Source organism: Giraffa tippelskirchi, chromosome 8 (genome assembly GCF_054371585.1).
Source record: "Giraffa tippelskirchi isolate mGirTip1 chromosome 8, T2T-mGirTip1v1.2.pri, whole genome shotgun sequence".
Classification (NCBI taxonomy): domain Eukaryota; kingdom Metazoa; phylum Chordata; class Mammalia; order Artiodactyla; family Giraffidae; genus Giraffa; species Giraffa tippelskirchi.
Genome location: NC_137282.1, coordinates 33,232,462 through 33,247,868, shown reverse-complemented (window position 1 = coordinate 33,247,868; position 15,407 = coordinate 33,232,462). Strand labels below are relative to the sequence as shown.

At 36.0% G+C, this 15,407-nt stretch overlaps 1 protein-coding gene across 6 annotated transcripts in view; it reads right to left on the bottom strand.

Annotated features, from left to right (window-relative positions):
• The window catches only part of LOC145518172 (uncharacterized), a 1,384,210-nt gene that overhangs the window by 1,212,796 nt on the left and 156,007 nt on the right, over positions 1-15,407 (bottom strand). For 3 of the 6 annotated variants that reach the window (XR_014062689.1, XR_014062691.1, XR_014062693.1), the window contains exon 4: positions 968-1,055. The exons of the other annotated variants lie outside the window; for them this stretch is intronic. The gene's annotated coding sequence lies outside the window, so the exon portion shown is untranslated. The remainder of the gene's footprint in view (positions 1-967; positions 1,056-15,407) is intronic. 6 annotated transcript variants of the gene reach the window in all.

Here is a 15,407-nt window from a genome sequence, read left to right as displayed (position 1 = left end):
CCCCCATCAGTGCCTTAACTTTAAAGTAAGATTTGTGAAATCCTGAATTTAGTTGGCTTTGTGATGTTACAATCACCAAGTTATATCTTAGACCTGATCTTCAGTATTGTCTACCCTGAGAATATAAGAAATAATAAGAATTATTTTCAAGACCACTGTAGAAGTTGTCTGTTCCACTTAGCACTGATATCGGGAATTTAAAGGCCGCTTTGTTGTTAATATTATTGTTTGAAAAAACCCTCCATGGCAGTCAGAGGCAGCTAGTCTAACTCACAGTATTTGTAACCTCAATTAAAATCCAGGACAACAGGCATTTGACATCCAAAGTCTTTCTCTTCTACCCCATGATAACTTGAATAATTGCAGTTATAAGCCTGCCAAGGTGTCAGTGCCATCTCTGTATTTCCTAGTGAAAGCGAAAGTGTTAGTCACCCAGTAGTGTCGAACTCTTTGCAATCCCACTGAATGTAGCTCACCAGTCTCCTCTATCCATGCGATTTCCCAGGCAAGAATACTGGAAGGGTAGCCATTCCCTTCTCCATGGGATCTTCCCAACCAAGGGATTGAACCTGGGTCTCCTGCACTGCAGGTGGATTCTTTACCATCTGAGTTATCAGGGAAGCTAGCTTAATTTAAATGAGATCTCGAAGGCTACTTCTAGAATAGAGCACTATCAATCAGCATTCCACAGAAAATAGAACTGACCCCACATAGTCCAAATAAAGATAAATTAACGAAGGGACTACATACACAATTGTGGGAAGAATTAATGGATCAAACAAGAGTTGTTGAGGCCTGGCTCTGAGAGCCTGTCAACTGTATGAAGTTGCTTGCATCTCTAGGAATAAAGAGATAAAAGGAAGAAATAGCGTTGCCAGAACTCAGATGGACAGAAGAACCTAAAGAGGTTCTAGTCAGAGTTGGCATTGTTTTAGGGACATTCAGCTAAGGAAATCCAAGCACCTACCTTCAGATTGTCTGCTAATTCTTCCATTACCAAATAACCCAGAGGCCAACTGAAGACGGAGTAGAGCAAAGGAAGGTGGAAAAGAGATCTGGGGAAGCAAATAAAGGAAAACTAGTACAAACCATGTCACCTGGATTTCCTCTCTCAATATCCGTAAAGTCAAATTGTTGATAGTTATAAAAATATTGTGTATGTCCATTTTGTTGTTGTTTTAGTTGCTAAGTCATGTCTAACCCTTTTGTCACCTCACGGACTATAGCCTACCAGGCTCTTCTGTCCATGGGATTTCCAAAGCAAGAATACTGGAGTTGGTAGCCATTTCTTTTTCCAGAGGATCCTCCCAACCCAGGGATTACTAGGCAATAAAATCAGCATATACAATAACGTATGTATAAGAAATAGAGTAGGTAAGCTACAATAAAAATGGAACTATAAATGTTCAAAGTAATACAAATAATAAAAATATTTAACATGTTTGAATACTTAGAATCACCAAGTACTTTCTAAATATTTAAGTGTATAAGTAAGCTTTTATCTTCCCTTATTACTCACAAATGTTATGAGTTATTAATATCAGTAGTATTTTTAAGAAATAGATTTTGATCAGGTTTAAGGATTGAAATAAAGATATCTCAGATTCAGGGCAATAATATATACACATACGCTTTGTGCTGCATTAGTTTTAAGATAGACAATGGGTTAAATTATTTTATAGACTGCTACTAAGCCAAGGGTTATTGTTCAGTTGCCAGTCGTGTCCTACTCTTTGCAACCCCATGGACTACAGCACGGCAGGCCTATCCGAAACCATCTCCCAAAGTTTGTCAACAACTAATTTGAAGTTTTGCCAACAGAGGCAACACCAAAATTCTCCAACAAAGGAGGAATCCACATAATGAGCACCATAGTTGGGAGAGAAACTGAATATCCCAGATCGGAGGCAACCAGTCTTCCTCATGTGCCCATTTCAGATTTTCAAACAAGTTATCACCCTGCTATTGTTGCTTCCCAGATAATTATGCTATAATTACATGCTTTAAACTATGTTTCAATGTATCCTTCCAGTATTTATCCTGCCCACTTTGTGTAAAATCAGACTTAAATAATTATGCAAATATCTTGTTTAGGTTTTCCCTCAGTTGCAAATTGCTTTTTAATTCGCTTAATTATAAAGGGCACTGTCTCTTCTAATATTCAAAAATCAGGTTTAAATGTGTAGGCAAAGGCATTGTTCTTTGGCTATGCATCTATTGCATATATAATTTTATGTTTTCATTTTCAAATTCTTTTATGTTTTATTTTCCTACATACTGCATACTATGTATACATACGAAACATTCTAAAGGGGTGTGTGTGTGTATGGATGTATTCCACACAAATCTATGGCCTGAGCTAAATAATCCTTAAGAGAAGAAATACCTAGAGCCAATACTGGACATCCATGTCTATCCTTGTCTTTTTCAGGAAGTAAAAAATTTTCTACACTTCTTATTTAGTCTGTACTCATTGTTCCTGTGCTTCCCTGTGCTCTAGGCAATAACTAATGGCTGCCTTTGCCATTGCACTGAGTCACATCATCCTCTAAATCAAAGAACAACTAATTTGATATACATACATCTCTCTGCACATGAACAGAGCACATAAACACTGCTTCCTGGGTTGGTTCATGAGATGGAACCCAGACCTGGATTGGCAAATCACAAGAAGATGAAGGGCTAAGTCTGATGTTGAGAGCAATGTTCTCCGATCATGGTCTATTCTGTATGCTAACCACACACACTTCTGATGTGATAGGATCCTCTAGGCATCAATTACCAAATCCGTTGCACTCATTCCTGGTAGAGTAGAACAATAACAATTCTATTCACTTAAGATGAAATCTACAGTTCTCCTTTATTTCAAATACACAAAAAACTCACAATTTTCCTTATTTCTCTAAACTCCTGACAATGTCTATTAATTTAGACACTCAAAACTAAAGTGATTCTGATAATGAATATTTGATTCATTCAATCAGTTTGTTCCTGTTTCTTTGCTGAGTACTTATTAAGTCTCAGGTGCCATTCTAGCTGCTGTGCATAAATTAGTCAACAAAGAGTTGAAATTGCTCCCTTATAGAGCTTGTAATATAGTCTGTACATATTTTATATATATATAAAACATACATATATATAAACACACATATATATATATACATATATATTGCTTCCACAAAACAGACTGCTGAGAAAAAAAGAGATACATAGCAAAAAGCATATTAAAAGTGACACGTGCTGTGGAGAAAAATAAAACAAAGATGAAGTAAAGGGGTAGTTTTTGCATTCTTAAATAAGGTGGGCAGGTAAGTTCTCAGTGAGGTGTTATTTTTGTAGAAATGTAAGGAGGTAAGTGAGTAAGACACCTGCCTATTTTGTGGGAAGGATATTTTAGGCAGAGGAAGCAGCTGGAACTCCATCCCTGTAGGAGGAGCTTGCAGGTGTATTTGGGAGAAACAAGAAAACTCCTTGAACTGGGAGTCATAAGAGAGGAGGGAAGTAACTGGACAGGAGGTTAGATAGCAGTGGGGTGTGAGTAAGGATGGGGTACATCTTGGTAGGCAGATGGGAAATCATAAAAAGTTTAGGGCAGAGGTAGTAAATGACATCAAACTGGCATTGGAATGGAAGCTCTCCATTCTTGGTTCTGTATGACCCATGAATGAAATGTCCATCCTTGTTTTAAGAAGTTATTTACTGTCCACTGATCAGAGTTCTACCGATTTGAGTTACTCTCTGTAAGTAAAAATAAAATTTTAAGTGAGCTGAACATTATTTACTAAGCAAAATACATTGTTGTGTTCAAAACAAGCTAAAGTTTAAGATTTCATTATAAAGATTTTCATCCCATTATAAAATTAAGTATATGTTGGTAAAGATCAAACTTTTATAAGAATTTCATGAATCTCTAATTCTTCAGTGTCCCCAGAGCAGTTTAAATCAAAGCTGAAATAACTCCTCAGTGTTTCCAGGTCTGTCATTATAACTTGTAATATGGATAATTATACAAGCATAACCTGTATATACTACAAGTTACAACTTGTAGTGTTGGCTATAACTGAATAGTAAGTGTCCCTGGTTATACAATATTTGGGTCTCCCCAGTTATAAATTTTACATAAGAAAAAAGAATTGCCTTAACCAAATCATTTCTACTAATAAATTAGTAAAATCTGTCATTATTCAAACATCAAGGAGATGGCTAATTTTATGTGTCAACTTGACTAGGCCAAAAGCTGTCCAGAAAGCTGGTAAAACATTATCTCTGGGTGTGCCTGCAAGGGTGTTTCCAGAGGAGCTTAGCATTTGAATCCCTGGCTGATTAAAGCTGATGATCTCCCCAATGAGAGTGGACATCACCCAATCTAGTGAGAGCCTGGATACAACAGAGGCAGAGGAAGGAGGAATTTACTCTCTCTCTGAAATAGCACATCCATCCTTTCCTGCCCTCTGACATCAGCATTCCTGGTTTTCTGGCCTTCAAACTCAGATTAGGATGTACACCACTGACCTGTCCTGGTTCTCAGACTGAATTATACCACTGACTTTCACCGTTCTCCATCTTCAACACAGCAGATTCGGTGGCTTCTTGCCCTTCAGTATTATGTGAGCCATTCCTACAATAAACCTCTCTAGATAGATAGACAGATAGATAGATAGACAGATATAGATATCTTGTCAGTCCTATTTCCCAGGAAAATCTTGACTAACGCAATCATATACCATTTGATACTAACAGAGTTACCACTCTCTCTCATCGCAATGGAAAATATAATTAATGTATTTCAAATACCAATTTTGAACTTAATTTTAAAAAAATCTAGGTCCCTAAAGACAAAAGAGTTCTTAAAGAAGGTGTTAAAAGAACTTTAAGCCATTGACAATGAACTAGCAGAGTGAGACCAGTTAACAATTAAAGGAAAAAAAAAAAAAGGATGATGCCTATAAGACAATAACATGAATATTAAAGTTAAGTTAAACTTGGAAAAAATGATCAAAGCTTTCAATATCCTTTTTGAAAAATGACAACCTTTCTGCTCACATTGAAAGTAAAACATGAATTAAAATATTCCAGTAATAATTTCATCATAATTTTATCTTGAGGTTATGTGAATCATCTCCACTTGAATGATTTTTAAGTTAGCATTTGAGATAAACAAATTATTGTTAACAAAGATTTAATTTTTTCCTTATAATTTTTAGCTTTCTTTCTAGATATAAAACATAACAGCCATTTTTATATCATCTCCTATAAAATATTGGTCCTTGTTTTAAGTTACACTATTTAAGCTGTCTTTTATTTTTCAGTACTGATTATTTTACCTATCCAGAATTTTCTGTTTTTAATTTAAATAAAGTGAAAATTTCAAGAGTATTTTACTGCCTCAAATATAATAGTCTTGTTTTAAATAGTCTTTTAACACTAAGAGGTCTATTGTGCTTTTCAAACTATTGCCTATAGACTTATTCAAGGAGGGGAATCAATTCTTTGCTGTTGTGCTCAGTCGTGTTCCACTCTTTGCAACCGTATGGACTGTAGCCCACCAGACTTCCCTGTCCCTGGAATTTCCCAGGCAAGAATACTGGAGTGCGTTGCCACTTCCTACTCAGAGTTCTTCACAACCCAGGGATCAAACCTTTATCTCTTGTGTCTCCTTCATTGGCAGGTGGATTCTTTACCACTAAAGCCACCTGGGAAGTCCTCAAAATATATTTTGCCAATTATTATGTCACTCACTTACTAAATTACCTTAAAAAATAATGAGAGGCATTGAAGAAGCTTAAAGACTTTTGAGTAACTTCTTATAGCAAGATATGCGTGCTTAGTCACTTCAGTCGACACTATGGACTATAGCCCGCCAGGGTCCTCTATCCAGCGATTTCCTTGACAAGAATATTGGAGTGGGTTCCCACGCCCTTCTCCAGGGTATCTTACTGACCCAGGAATTGAACCTGTGTCTCCTGCTTGCTGGCAGGTTCTTTGCAGCTGAGCCACCAGGGAAGTCTGTAACAAGGTATATAGCAAGCAATAATGTTCCTATGTGGAAAAAAAAATCATAATTTAAACTCAAGTTATTCTGATTCTCTGGTTGACTTTGACACTTTAAAAAAGTTCATTAATATTAATACATGTTCAACTTCCAACTGTTTTCTCCTAAAGTCTATATATGTTTTGTGGAAAAACAAGTCAAATATTTTAATCTATTTTCATATTATTACTAAGTTATGGACAGGGAAGCCTGGATGCTGCAGTCCATTCTCAAAGAGTCAGACTCGACTGAGCAACTGAACTGAAAAAAGAATTGTCCTTAGGGTACTTACAATAATGTTGATACCATATACATATGAAAAAATCAGGTGACATGATAAAATGTTATTTAAGGCAAAATTTATTGTTATGTTTTAATCTTATTTTTCATGAAAGAACTGTGTAAATTCCATTAATAAGCACTTTTATTGGAATTTTAAATGTTATGGTGATTTATCCCTTGCTATCATCTTAAGGGCTTTCCTTTTGCAAAAGAATAGTAATTGGAGAGGAGAAGATTCTCTTCAAAGTTTGAACCTTGGTAAAATGATAGCATTTCACAGGAAGGTACCCCAAGGGAAAATAATTATGAGTTAAAAACCAGTAGCTATGGTTTGTTTCTATTCTAAAACAAATATATCTACTCATCAGAGAAAAGGTGATTGTTTCCCACAGAACTATCCATATGTCCTTCTGGCATTTACAGGCTTAGAAAAAAGAATGAAACAACTAATAAGCTAATGAATTAAAAGTGTACAACATAATATTGCAAAATGTTGACAAATGAAAATTCCTATAGTCATGGCTAGAGACTGGTAAGTGACCGAGCCACCACAATTAAACGCCAGGAACTCAGTATGAAAAGGACTCAAGATGTTTAACTGTTGGCATATTTCTAATTCAGCCAAATTTTAACACATGTTGGAGACTCTGGTAATAGAGGAACGTTCAGCTGAATGTTTTGACATCCAAGTTGGCAGCTCTGAAAGTCAAGCTCTGAAAGCTACAGTACAGAAAGAAAGGGGAGAGGATCAGTTTTTCTTCATTTTTTAATGAAAGATGCTTAATGGTCTTGATATGAATCCAGCTCTAAAATGTTGCTGGCACCAAATACCACAAATTATCCAGGTTTCTTTTGCCAAAGCCACTTGGAAACTGAAGCTATTTTCCAGATTTTTTTGTTTTGTTTTGTCAGTTGTAAGCTTAATGACCCCAGTGCTCTGCATGACTTGGCAATGAGATGTTGATACAAAACAATAATGTAAAAATAACATGAATATTAAACCACAGGTTCTTGCTGCCTTGATCTGTATCTACATTTGTAAAACCTGTTGTTTTTTTTTTTTTTTTTTGAGGGACAGAGTGGAAACAGATATTAAACTTATTAAAAAGAAAAACTGGTTGACAATTAGTGGCTTGACTCAATTGAAATTGAACTGCTTTTCCAAATCTTCTTATGGACATGACATACCAACCCTTCTCTGTATCACTTAGGTATTTAAACTTATGGCTAGGCACAGGGATCCTTTCAAGACACAAATACCAGTTTTCCTCTCTCATATCAATAAAAACATAACACCCACAACTTCTGTTGTATTTTTACACATTCAGATATAATCTCTTAATTCATAATAAATTTGTCAAAGATAGAATATGACAGAAAAGAGATACTCATAATTATATCCTTGATACCAAAATTATAAGGTTCACTTGATCATCATCCTACATTTTGTTTTTGTATCTGATTGGCACAACCTTTGTTTAACATATTCCCAGATACAGGCCCCATTTAAATGCTTGTTTCTACAAGTCAGTGAAAGAAACTTGTAAGGATCACATGCCTTCCAATAAAAGGATGAAACATTTGATTATATTTCCATAAACTCCCATAAATTCTACAGAAAATCAGTTGCTTTCAAAGCATGTCCATGAATATCCATCAGAATATTTTTCATATTATTTAGGGTACTATGATGAATATATCTGATTTAAACTAAAATCTATAGTTGTTTTGATTTCTACAGTTCAATTTTTATTTCCTCCTTATTTAGAACAGAAACAGTTACACTTAAACATTTTAATGCATAGTTTATTAACCATAAATCTAGCCTTCCATTAGAGACTGGTATATACAACAAGTACAGGATAAATGATTTGCTATGAAATGCCTTTCTTTGAGAGCACGCAGTATGTGTGAATCACGAGAAAGAATTCAGCACTAGTGATAACAAATGACATGGGTCGATAATATTCTGGAGCATTTTAAAACTTATCTTTACACAACAACTGTTAAAAACAGAAAGCATCCGTTATGTATAACAAACACATCTGTGTTTTTTTATTCATCTTCCGATTCAATTCAAAGGTTTGTTTTGAGGCTTTGCAATTTAAAGAGAATCCTAAAAGATTATCACTAATACATGTATATCTTATATGGCTTTATTTTATTGTGTGTGTGTGTATATATATATATTGCCCACAAATTAGTTTTTGATAGAACATTGATGCATGTATTTATATTCTTCTAGGTTCTAACGTATGAGAACTGTGACTGTAGAAAACTTTGATAACATAAACCTCTTTGTCTTAAAATTTATAACATATTAATAATTTCATATTTTCTTTCCATAATATTTAGAAGCATATTGTCTCTAAAACATGATTTCCTCTTTTCCACTGTTAACGCTTCTCCTTTCTGATCCTACATATACATACAGTACTGTTTTGCACTCTTTCTTCTTTCGCGGGAAATCTCTACTTTCTTAACACTTCAGCTTTTATTTCTGAGAGAGTTACACCATTTGGAATTCTCAGAATATAGTTTTATGGAGTATTCATGCATTTTCTTTTTTTAAGTCAATTTATTTGAACAAGATGACTGGTTTCTCCAGCTGTGCAGTGTATCTTTTTGTTCATCATTCATTACTACTGAAGAAAGGAGGTACAGCAAAATCCAAAACCACTTTTGAACTACACTGATGATGTAAAATTAAGATTCTGCCAGAACATTTGTTACTGCAAAACATGAGTATACTAGCTGATTTTTAAAATTAAATTGAAAGAATTCTTTAGGATTGTATTACTTATCCTATATTCAAATTAACATTGGAAAGTTGCAGAAGGTTTTTTTTAATGGAAAGTATACTTCAGAATAGGTAAAATCAAAGTAAAATAGAAAATACATGTGACTTCCAACTTTGAGAGACATGCAAAATAAACAGCTGTTTCAACTAGTTTCTATATTACAGAAGGTAATTACTGATTTATGTAAACCTACTTTCTTGATTGGCAATATATGCATCATTCTCCAGGCTATGACAATAAATATCTATATTAAGGTATTTAGAATTCTCATGAACGATGCAAGTGGGTCCACTAGTTTATAACACATGAGAACATGCCCAGCTGCTCAGGGCACCATCTTGCTTGGACATGCACATGTGATCTGAGGCAACCTAAATTCTAGTGCTAATTTCTACATGAACTCTTCTGTAGCACTGATATATGTAACCTCCTGAATTCTGCCTGGCAGAAACAGGAACAATGAAATTTAAAGATATACAATGTGTGTGTGTGTGTGTGTGGGCGCGTGCACGTGCGTGCACATGTGCGTACTCAGTTGCTTAGTTGCTCAGTCGTGTCCAACTCCATTTTTTCAAAAAAATCAGTTTGGCAAAATTAAATCACGTGCCCAGAATTAAAACATATTTAGCACTTACTAAGCCTTGCAACGATTTTTCTTGATGAATATTTACATCAGTCTTTCCTTTTCATAAGTCATTGACTTTCATAAGTTACTCAGGACTTCATCAGTAAAAATATGGTGAGACATTTCCAAGTAGTCTTTCTTCCTGTAATATCTAACAGTCCCATGCATTTTACCCAGAACTTGAAATTTCTTGTATGAATTTGCCATGCATTAAAGTTCTATAAAGCTTGTTTATTCTTAAATTATGTCTGAATGGTGTAACTAGGCTTTATGGGACCTTGACCCCTTCTAATCTACCTTGTTGTTGTTCAGTTGCTAAGTCATATACAACTCTTTGTGACCCCATGGACTGTAGCACACTAGGCTTGTCTGTCCTCCACTGTCTCTAGGAGTCTGCTCAAACCCATGTCCAAATCTATCTACATACTATTCATTTTTTTTAATTGTCATAAAACGATCTACTTCTACACACAGCTGATTTGACACATACATTTTTCCATAAACATCCTTTCATTTGAGTTCCTGAAACTTTATTTGTACAATTTCTTCCATTCCCCTTCATTTTTCATGACTTGCCTGACATACCCAGGCAATCCCTTCTTCTCTAAATAATGGTGAATACACGGCACTCATCATTGATTTTTCACCAGCAATACAAGATAGCCCAAGATATTTTTAAATTTTCTGAATAGCATTGGATGTCAAAATATACACAAACACTTTGAAAGCAAAGTTCTTATCCTATATTTCCTAACAAACAAGTGCATGGCTTAGATTAGTTATCCTTGGCTGCATAATTGTATTAGTTTGCTAAAGATGCCATAACAAATAATGTAAGCCAAGCAGCTTAAACAATATAAATTAATTGCCTCAGTTCTGAAGGCTAGAAACTCAAGATGAAAGTGTTGGCAGGTTTGACTCTTTCTGAGGACTCCCAGAGAGAAGCTGTTCAGGGCTTCTCCCCTGGCTTCTGGTGATGTGCTCCGCAGTTTTTGGTGTCCCTCTGCTTGGAGAAGCATCACCCCTATCTTGGCCTTAATCTTCCCATGGTGTTCTGCCTATGTACATGTCTGTGTCCACATTTCCCTTTTAATAAGTACGCAAGTCATATTGGATTATGGGACTGGGGCCCACCCAACTCCAGCAAGAACATGTGCACGCTTCGTCACTTCAGTCTTGCCCAATTCTCTGTGACCCTATGGACCATGACCTGCCAGGCTCCTCTGTCCATGGGATTCTCCAGGCAAGAATACTAGAGGGTTGCCATTTCCTTCTCCAGCAGGAACACATCCAACCTTAACTAATTATAGCTTCAATGACTGTATTTCTAAATAAGGTCACACACAGAGTTATCAGAGGTTAGAATGTCAATGTACAAACTTGTCTGTGGGGAGCACAAATCAACCCATGACAATAACAAACAATGTAAACCTTGGTGGCTTAAAACAGCAACTATTTATCTGGCTCATGATTCTGTGAGTCAGCAATTTTGGCTGAGTTCAGCTGGACAGTTCTTTCATCCTCAGATGAGTTCATTCATGCATCTACCCCACAGCCTATCAGTAAGGCAGCTATGCTATGGGGTCTGGATGGTTGTCAGCTAGAAAAATGAGAACAGTTGGCCCACAAGTCTTTCATAATCCAGCAGAACAGTCCGGAATTTTTACATGGTGAATGGGCAAGTTTTCAGAAGGGAGAGCAAAACTGTGAAAAGCTTCTGGAGGCCTAGGCTCAGAATTGGAACAATGTCCTTTTCACCAAAGCATGGTGAGCTCTAGTCAAGACCATGGATAATAGATTCAGCCTGCTGCAGGAGGTGCTCCCAAGATACCTATTCCAAAGGGCATATAGAGGGAAAATCTCAGTCAGTTTTTGCAAACCTTTCATCACATAGTCCAACACTTCACACAAGGCTACCTCTGAAAATATGTCATGGATACTGCTTTTTAACATATTGTAATTTAAATTTATCCCACATTATTTCTGCCTTTTCATTACAGAGCTAACGTGTAAAAACAAGGTAAGCATAAACATGGTATCTTGCAGCCAAATTTTATCTCTCAATTTCAAATACAGCCTGGTTAATCTACTAGAATTTCTACTACTTAACTAGAAACATGGAATTGAAAAGACAAAGAGACCTTAGAATATAGAACCGCTACTGCTGCTGCTGCTAAGTCGCTTCAGTCGTGTCCGACTCTGTGCAACCCCATAGACGGCAGCCCACCAGGCTCCCCTGTCCCTGGGATTCTCCAGGCATGAATAGTGGAGTGGGTTGCCATTTCCTTCTCCAACGGATGAAAGGGAAAATTGAAAGTGAAGTCGCTCAGTCGTGTCTGACTCTTTGCGACCCCATGGACTGCAGCCCATCAGGCTCCTCCGTCCATGGGATTTTCCAGGCAAGAGTACTGGAGTGGGGTACCATTGCCTTCTCCAAATATAGAACTAGAACATATCAAACCATGATGCATAAGTATAAAAATCAGGGAGAAATTAGGAAACATGTGAATGGAATAAACATCTTAGGCAGGCATATCTGATAGCTGATTTATGTGAAAAAAAGTTATACCTATAGCTGATTCATTAATATTAATATGACTGCAGGAAAGTATTTATAAAGAAGGATTTCTTTGTGAATCTAGGAATTGGAGCCTGTTGCCTATTGTGCTTACATAGCACTATGTAGGGAAGATGGGAGGATGCTGAAAAACAGGAGGATTTCATACTCAGCAGACAGAATGATTTATTTTGCTTCTCATGGCCTCAATTAAGTGTATATCAAGTTTATGCTACTTCTATTACTGTCCCCATGCCTGCTAAATAGTCTTCTAATGTCTGATTTGGCCATTCAGGCACTTGGCTACTGGGTAGGAGTATCCCTGATACCTCGGCATAGGGAACCTTGATCCATGAAATTTAGACATCTGCTGTAGATTTAAATTTCATGTTGTGATATACAAATAGAGATGGAGATGAACAGAGGATGTAGCTGGAGCTAGAAATATTATGTGTAGATTTTTGTTTAAGTCAGTGCCTAAACACTTTAACTCCATGGTCACAGATGAAAAAATTTCCACTCTTGGAACACTGATGACTGAGCCCATCAAGGGAACTCACCTCAGCACAGATACCTGCCAGTTCTAACTTGAGGAGCCAACATCTCTAAGAAATGACTTGCCCATCATTTTGTAACTAAAAATTTTATTTTTTTTAAATCTGGCATATTATTATGCTAGATTATTTAATGCTGGCATATTATTTACATTATACAATTTATAAAAGAAATCATTTACATCATTTTAATTACTGTCCGTCAAATTGGTATTGAATACTAGTATGATAAAAATATAATCTGTATGAATACACGAATTTATTGAAAATGAAACCTGTGCATTCTAATATACGTTCTACAATGATGCGATTCTTTGACTCTTTCAATTCACTTTTGCCATATAATCATACATTTTCCTGAGGTGAGTAGGTTTGGATTTTATTTTGCTCTTCCTCAGTTAATTTCAACATAAAATCTTCTGTCAATAGACCTAAAAGATTTTTCTGAAGGTTGAAATTAGAGATAATGTTTGCAAGGAAATACAACCTAAAGCAATAAAACATGGACACAGATTGCTGCAGTGACAGCTGCTGGACAAGCTATGCTGACTTGTAAGAGATATGTGAGCTTAAGGAAAAGCCACAGGAGACTGGAGTAAGGTGACAGAATTTCACAGGGAGAAGAACCCTAATAGCACTGGGCACACTTGCCTTGGTTATCTGCAAAGTGTTTCAGTTCTTCAGGGAGAGACATTTGTCTTTACACTTCTACATATTTACACATCCATGGGGAGGTCTGATTGTGACTCTGGCAACACTTGAGAATGCTACACACATTATGGTTATTTGCACTCAAAGGTGATGATGCTGATGGCTGTTATTCATTTAGGAACTGTGGCAGAGACTGCTGACAAACAAGTTTGGATTTTTGTCTTGTAGGCAAAACTAAATTTTAATAGACTCATTAGTTCCTCAGAATTGCATATTTTCTCTTCATGCCCTAAGTATTAGTTTTCAGTTTTACTGATGGCAGGAACTAGTGTTTATATAATTAGGTTGGTGATGTTTATATATTAATGATGACCTTGAAAAAGTCAACAAGTCAGACAAACAACAGTTTCTTCATTTGCAAAATTAATCATCACCATTATCACCATAATTATATGAAAGAATTATTTGGATAAGCATACAAAATATACGCTAAAGTTATTTTTCAAGACAGTAGAATGCTATATAATTTTATTGTCCTACATAACATATAACATATAACAACCAGAAAAGAAAAGCTAGCAAACAACTGAAAATGTTTTCCCCCAAAAGAAGAAACCATCTTTGTTTGTAATCATTGCCCATCCAGTAAACTGGCAGTTGATGGTGTTTTCAAATGTTTTATAGCATTTTAAATCAAACAACAGTGTTTTTTAACATCAGCTTTCCCTAAATTCTATTAATCTCATTTCATGTCTACAAATCACATAATTGACTGTGACCCCTTTTTAGAAATTTGTATATATATATTTATTGAGCCACCTTGATTCCACACTATAGTAAGTATACTTTCTATACTGGAAACAATAAACAAAAGAAACTTATTTTTGCCAAATTTAAAGGACATGTTTGGGTTGAGTTAATTTAAAATATGAGGTATGTAGCATTAAAGAAATTCGCTTTAGGGATCCTCAGGGGCACCTCCTTTTGAGTAGCTGCAGGTGTTTATTTGCAATTTTGTACAATTATAATACACAATCCTTTATAGAGTCCCGGCATGAATAACAGCACAGAATTACTTTTGAAAATAATTATTTTTTTCTCCACAATAACACAGGAGAACCCACCTGGTTGATAATACAGAATGACATTAGGGAATAGAACCATTCTCACCCACAATGTTTTAACTACCAGGGACAACAGTTTTCTAACCTAAACCTATATTACAACCTAACTGTTCAAAAACGTACAAATAATCCATATACAACCAAACATCAACTACCTACAATATTTTTCAAAGTCATGATATTTTATAAGGTATACATATAAAACCTCATAAAATACACATAATACAAAAAAATTGTGTATTAAACACAGATACTAGTTGATATTTTACATTGTATTTAAAAGATAACTTTGGCTAGAGGATTCTGGGAAGATGGTAGAGTAGGAAGCATCCACTAGCAATTGCATTGACAGAAGCTGTCTAAAGCAACTATTTTGGAACTCTGGAGTTGTTGAAGGCTCATAACTTCCAGGAGAAGCACTGGAAAGTAAACTACTAGTAAGTCTGGTCAACTGCAGCTCTTGCACAGGTGTGCATCATCCTCCACCCCTCAGTCCTGTGACAGAGAGCTGTGTACCATTCATGGGCCAGTTTACAAACAGCTGACACAGCCAAGGTGAGCAGAAAGGACACTGTCCTCCAAATATGGGGAATCTGTGCTCTAGTCACTGAGTGCTGCTTCTAATCAGACAGGGCCATTGTTTTTGCACTTTCCTCCATTGTTGCATGTCCCTCATCCTCTGGCCAAAGTGACCGCCAAGGTAATGGAACAACTGGAACCATTATTCCCTCCCTCCTTATTAGTCTATTTTTTCTCCTTTTGGGAGCCAGATATTTACTAGC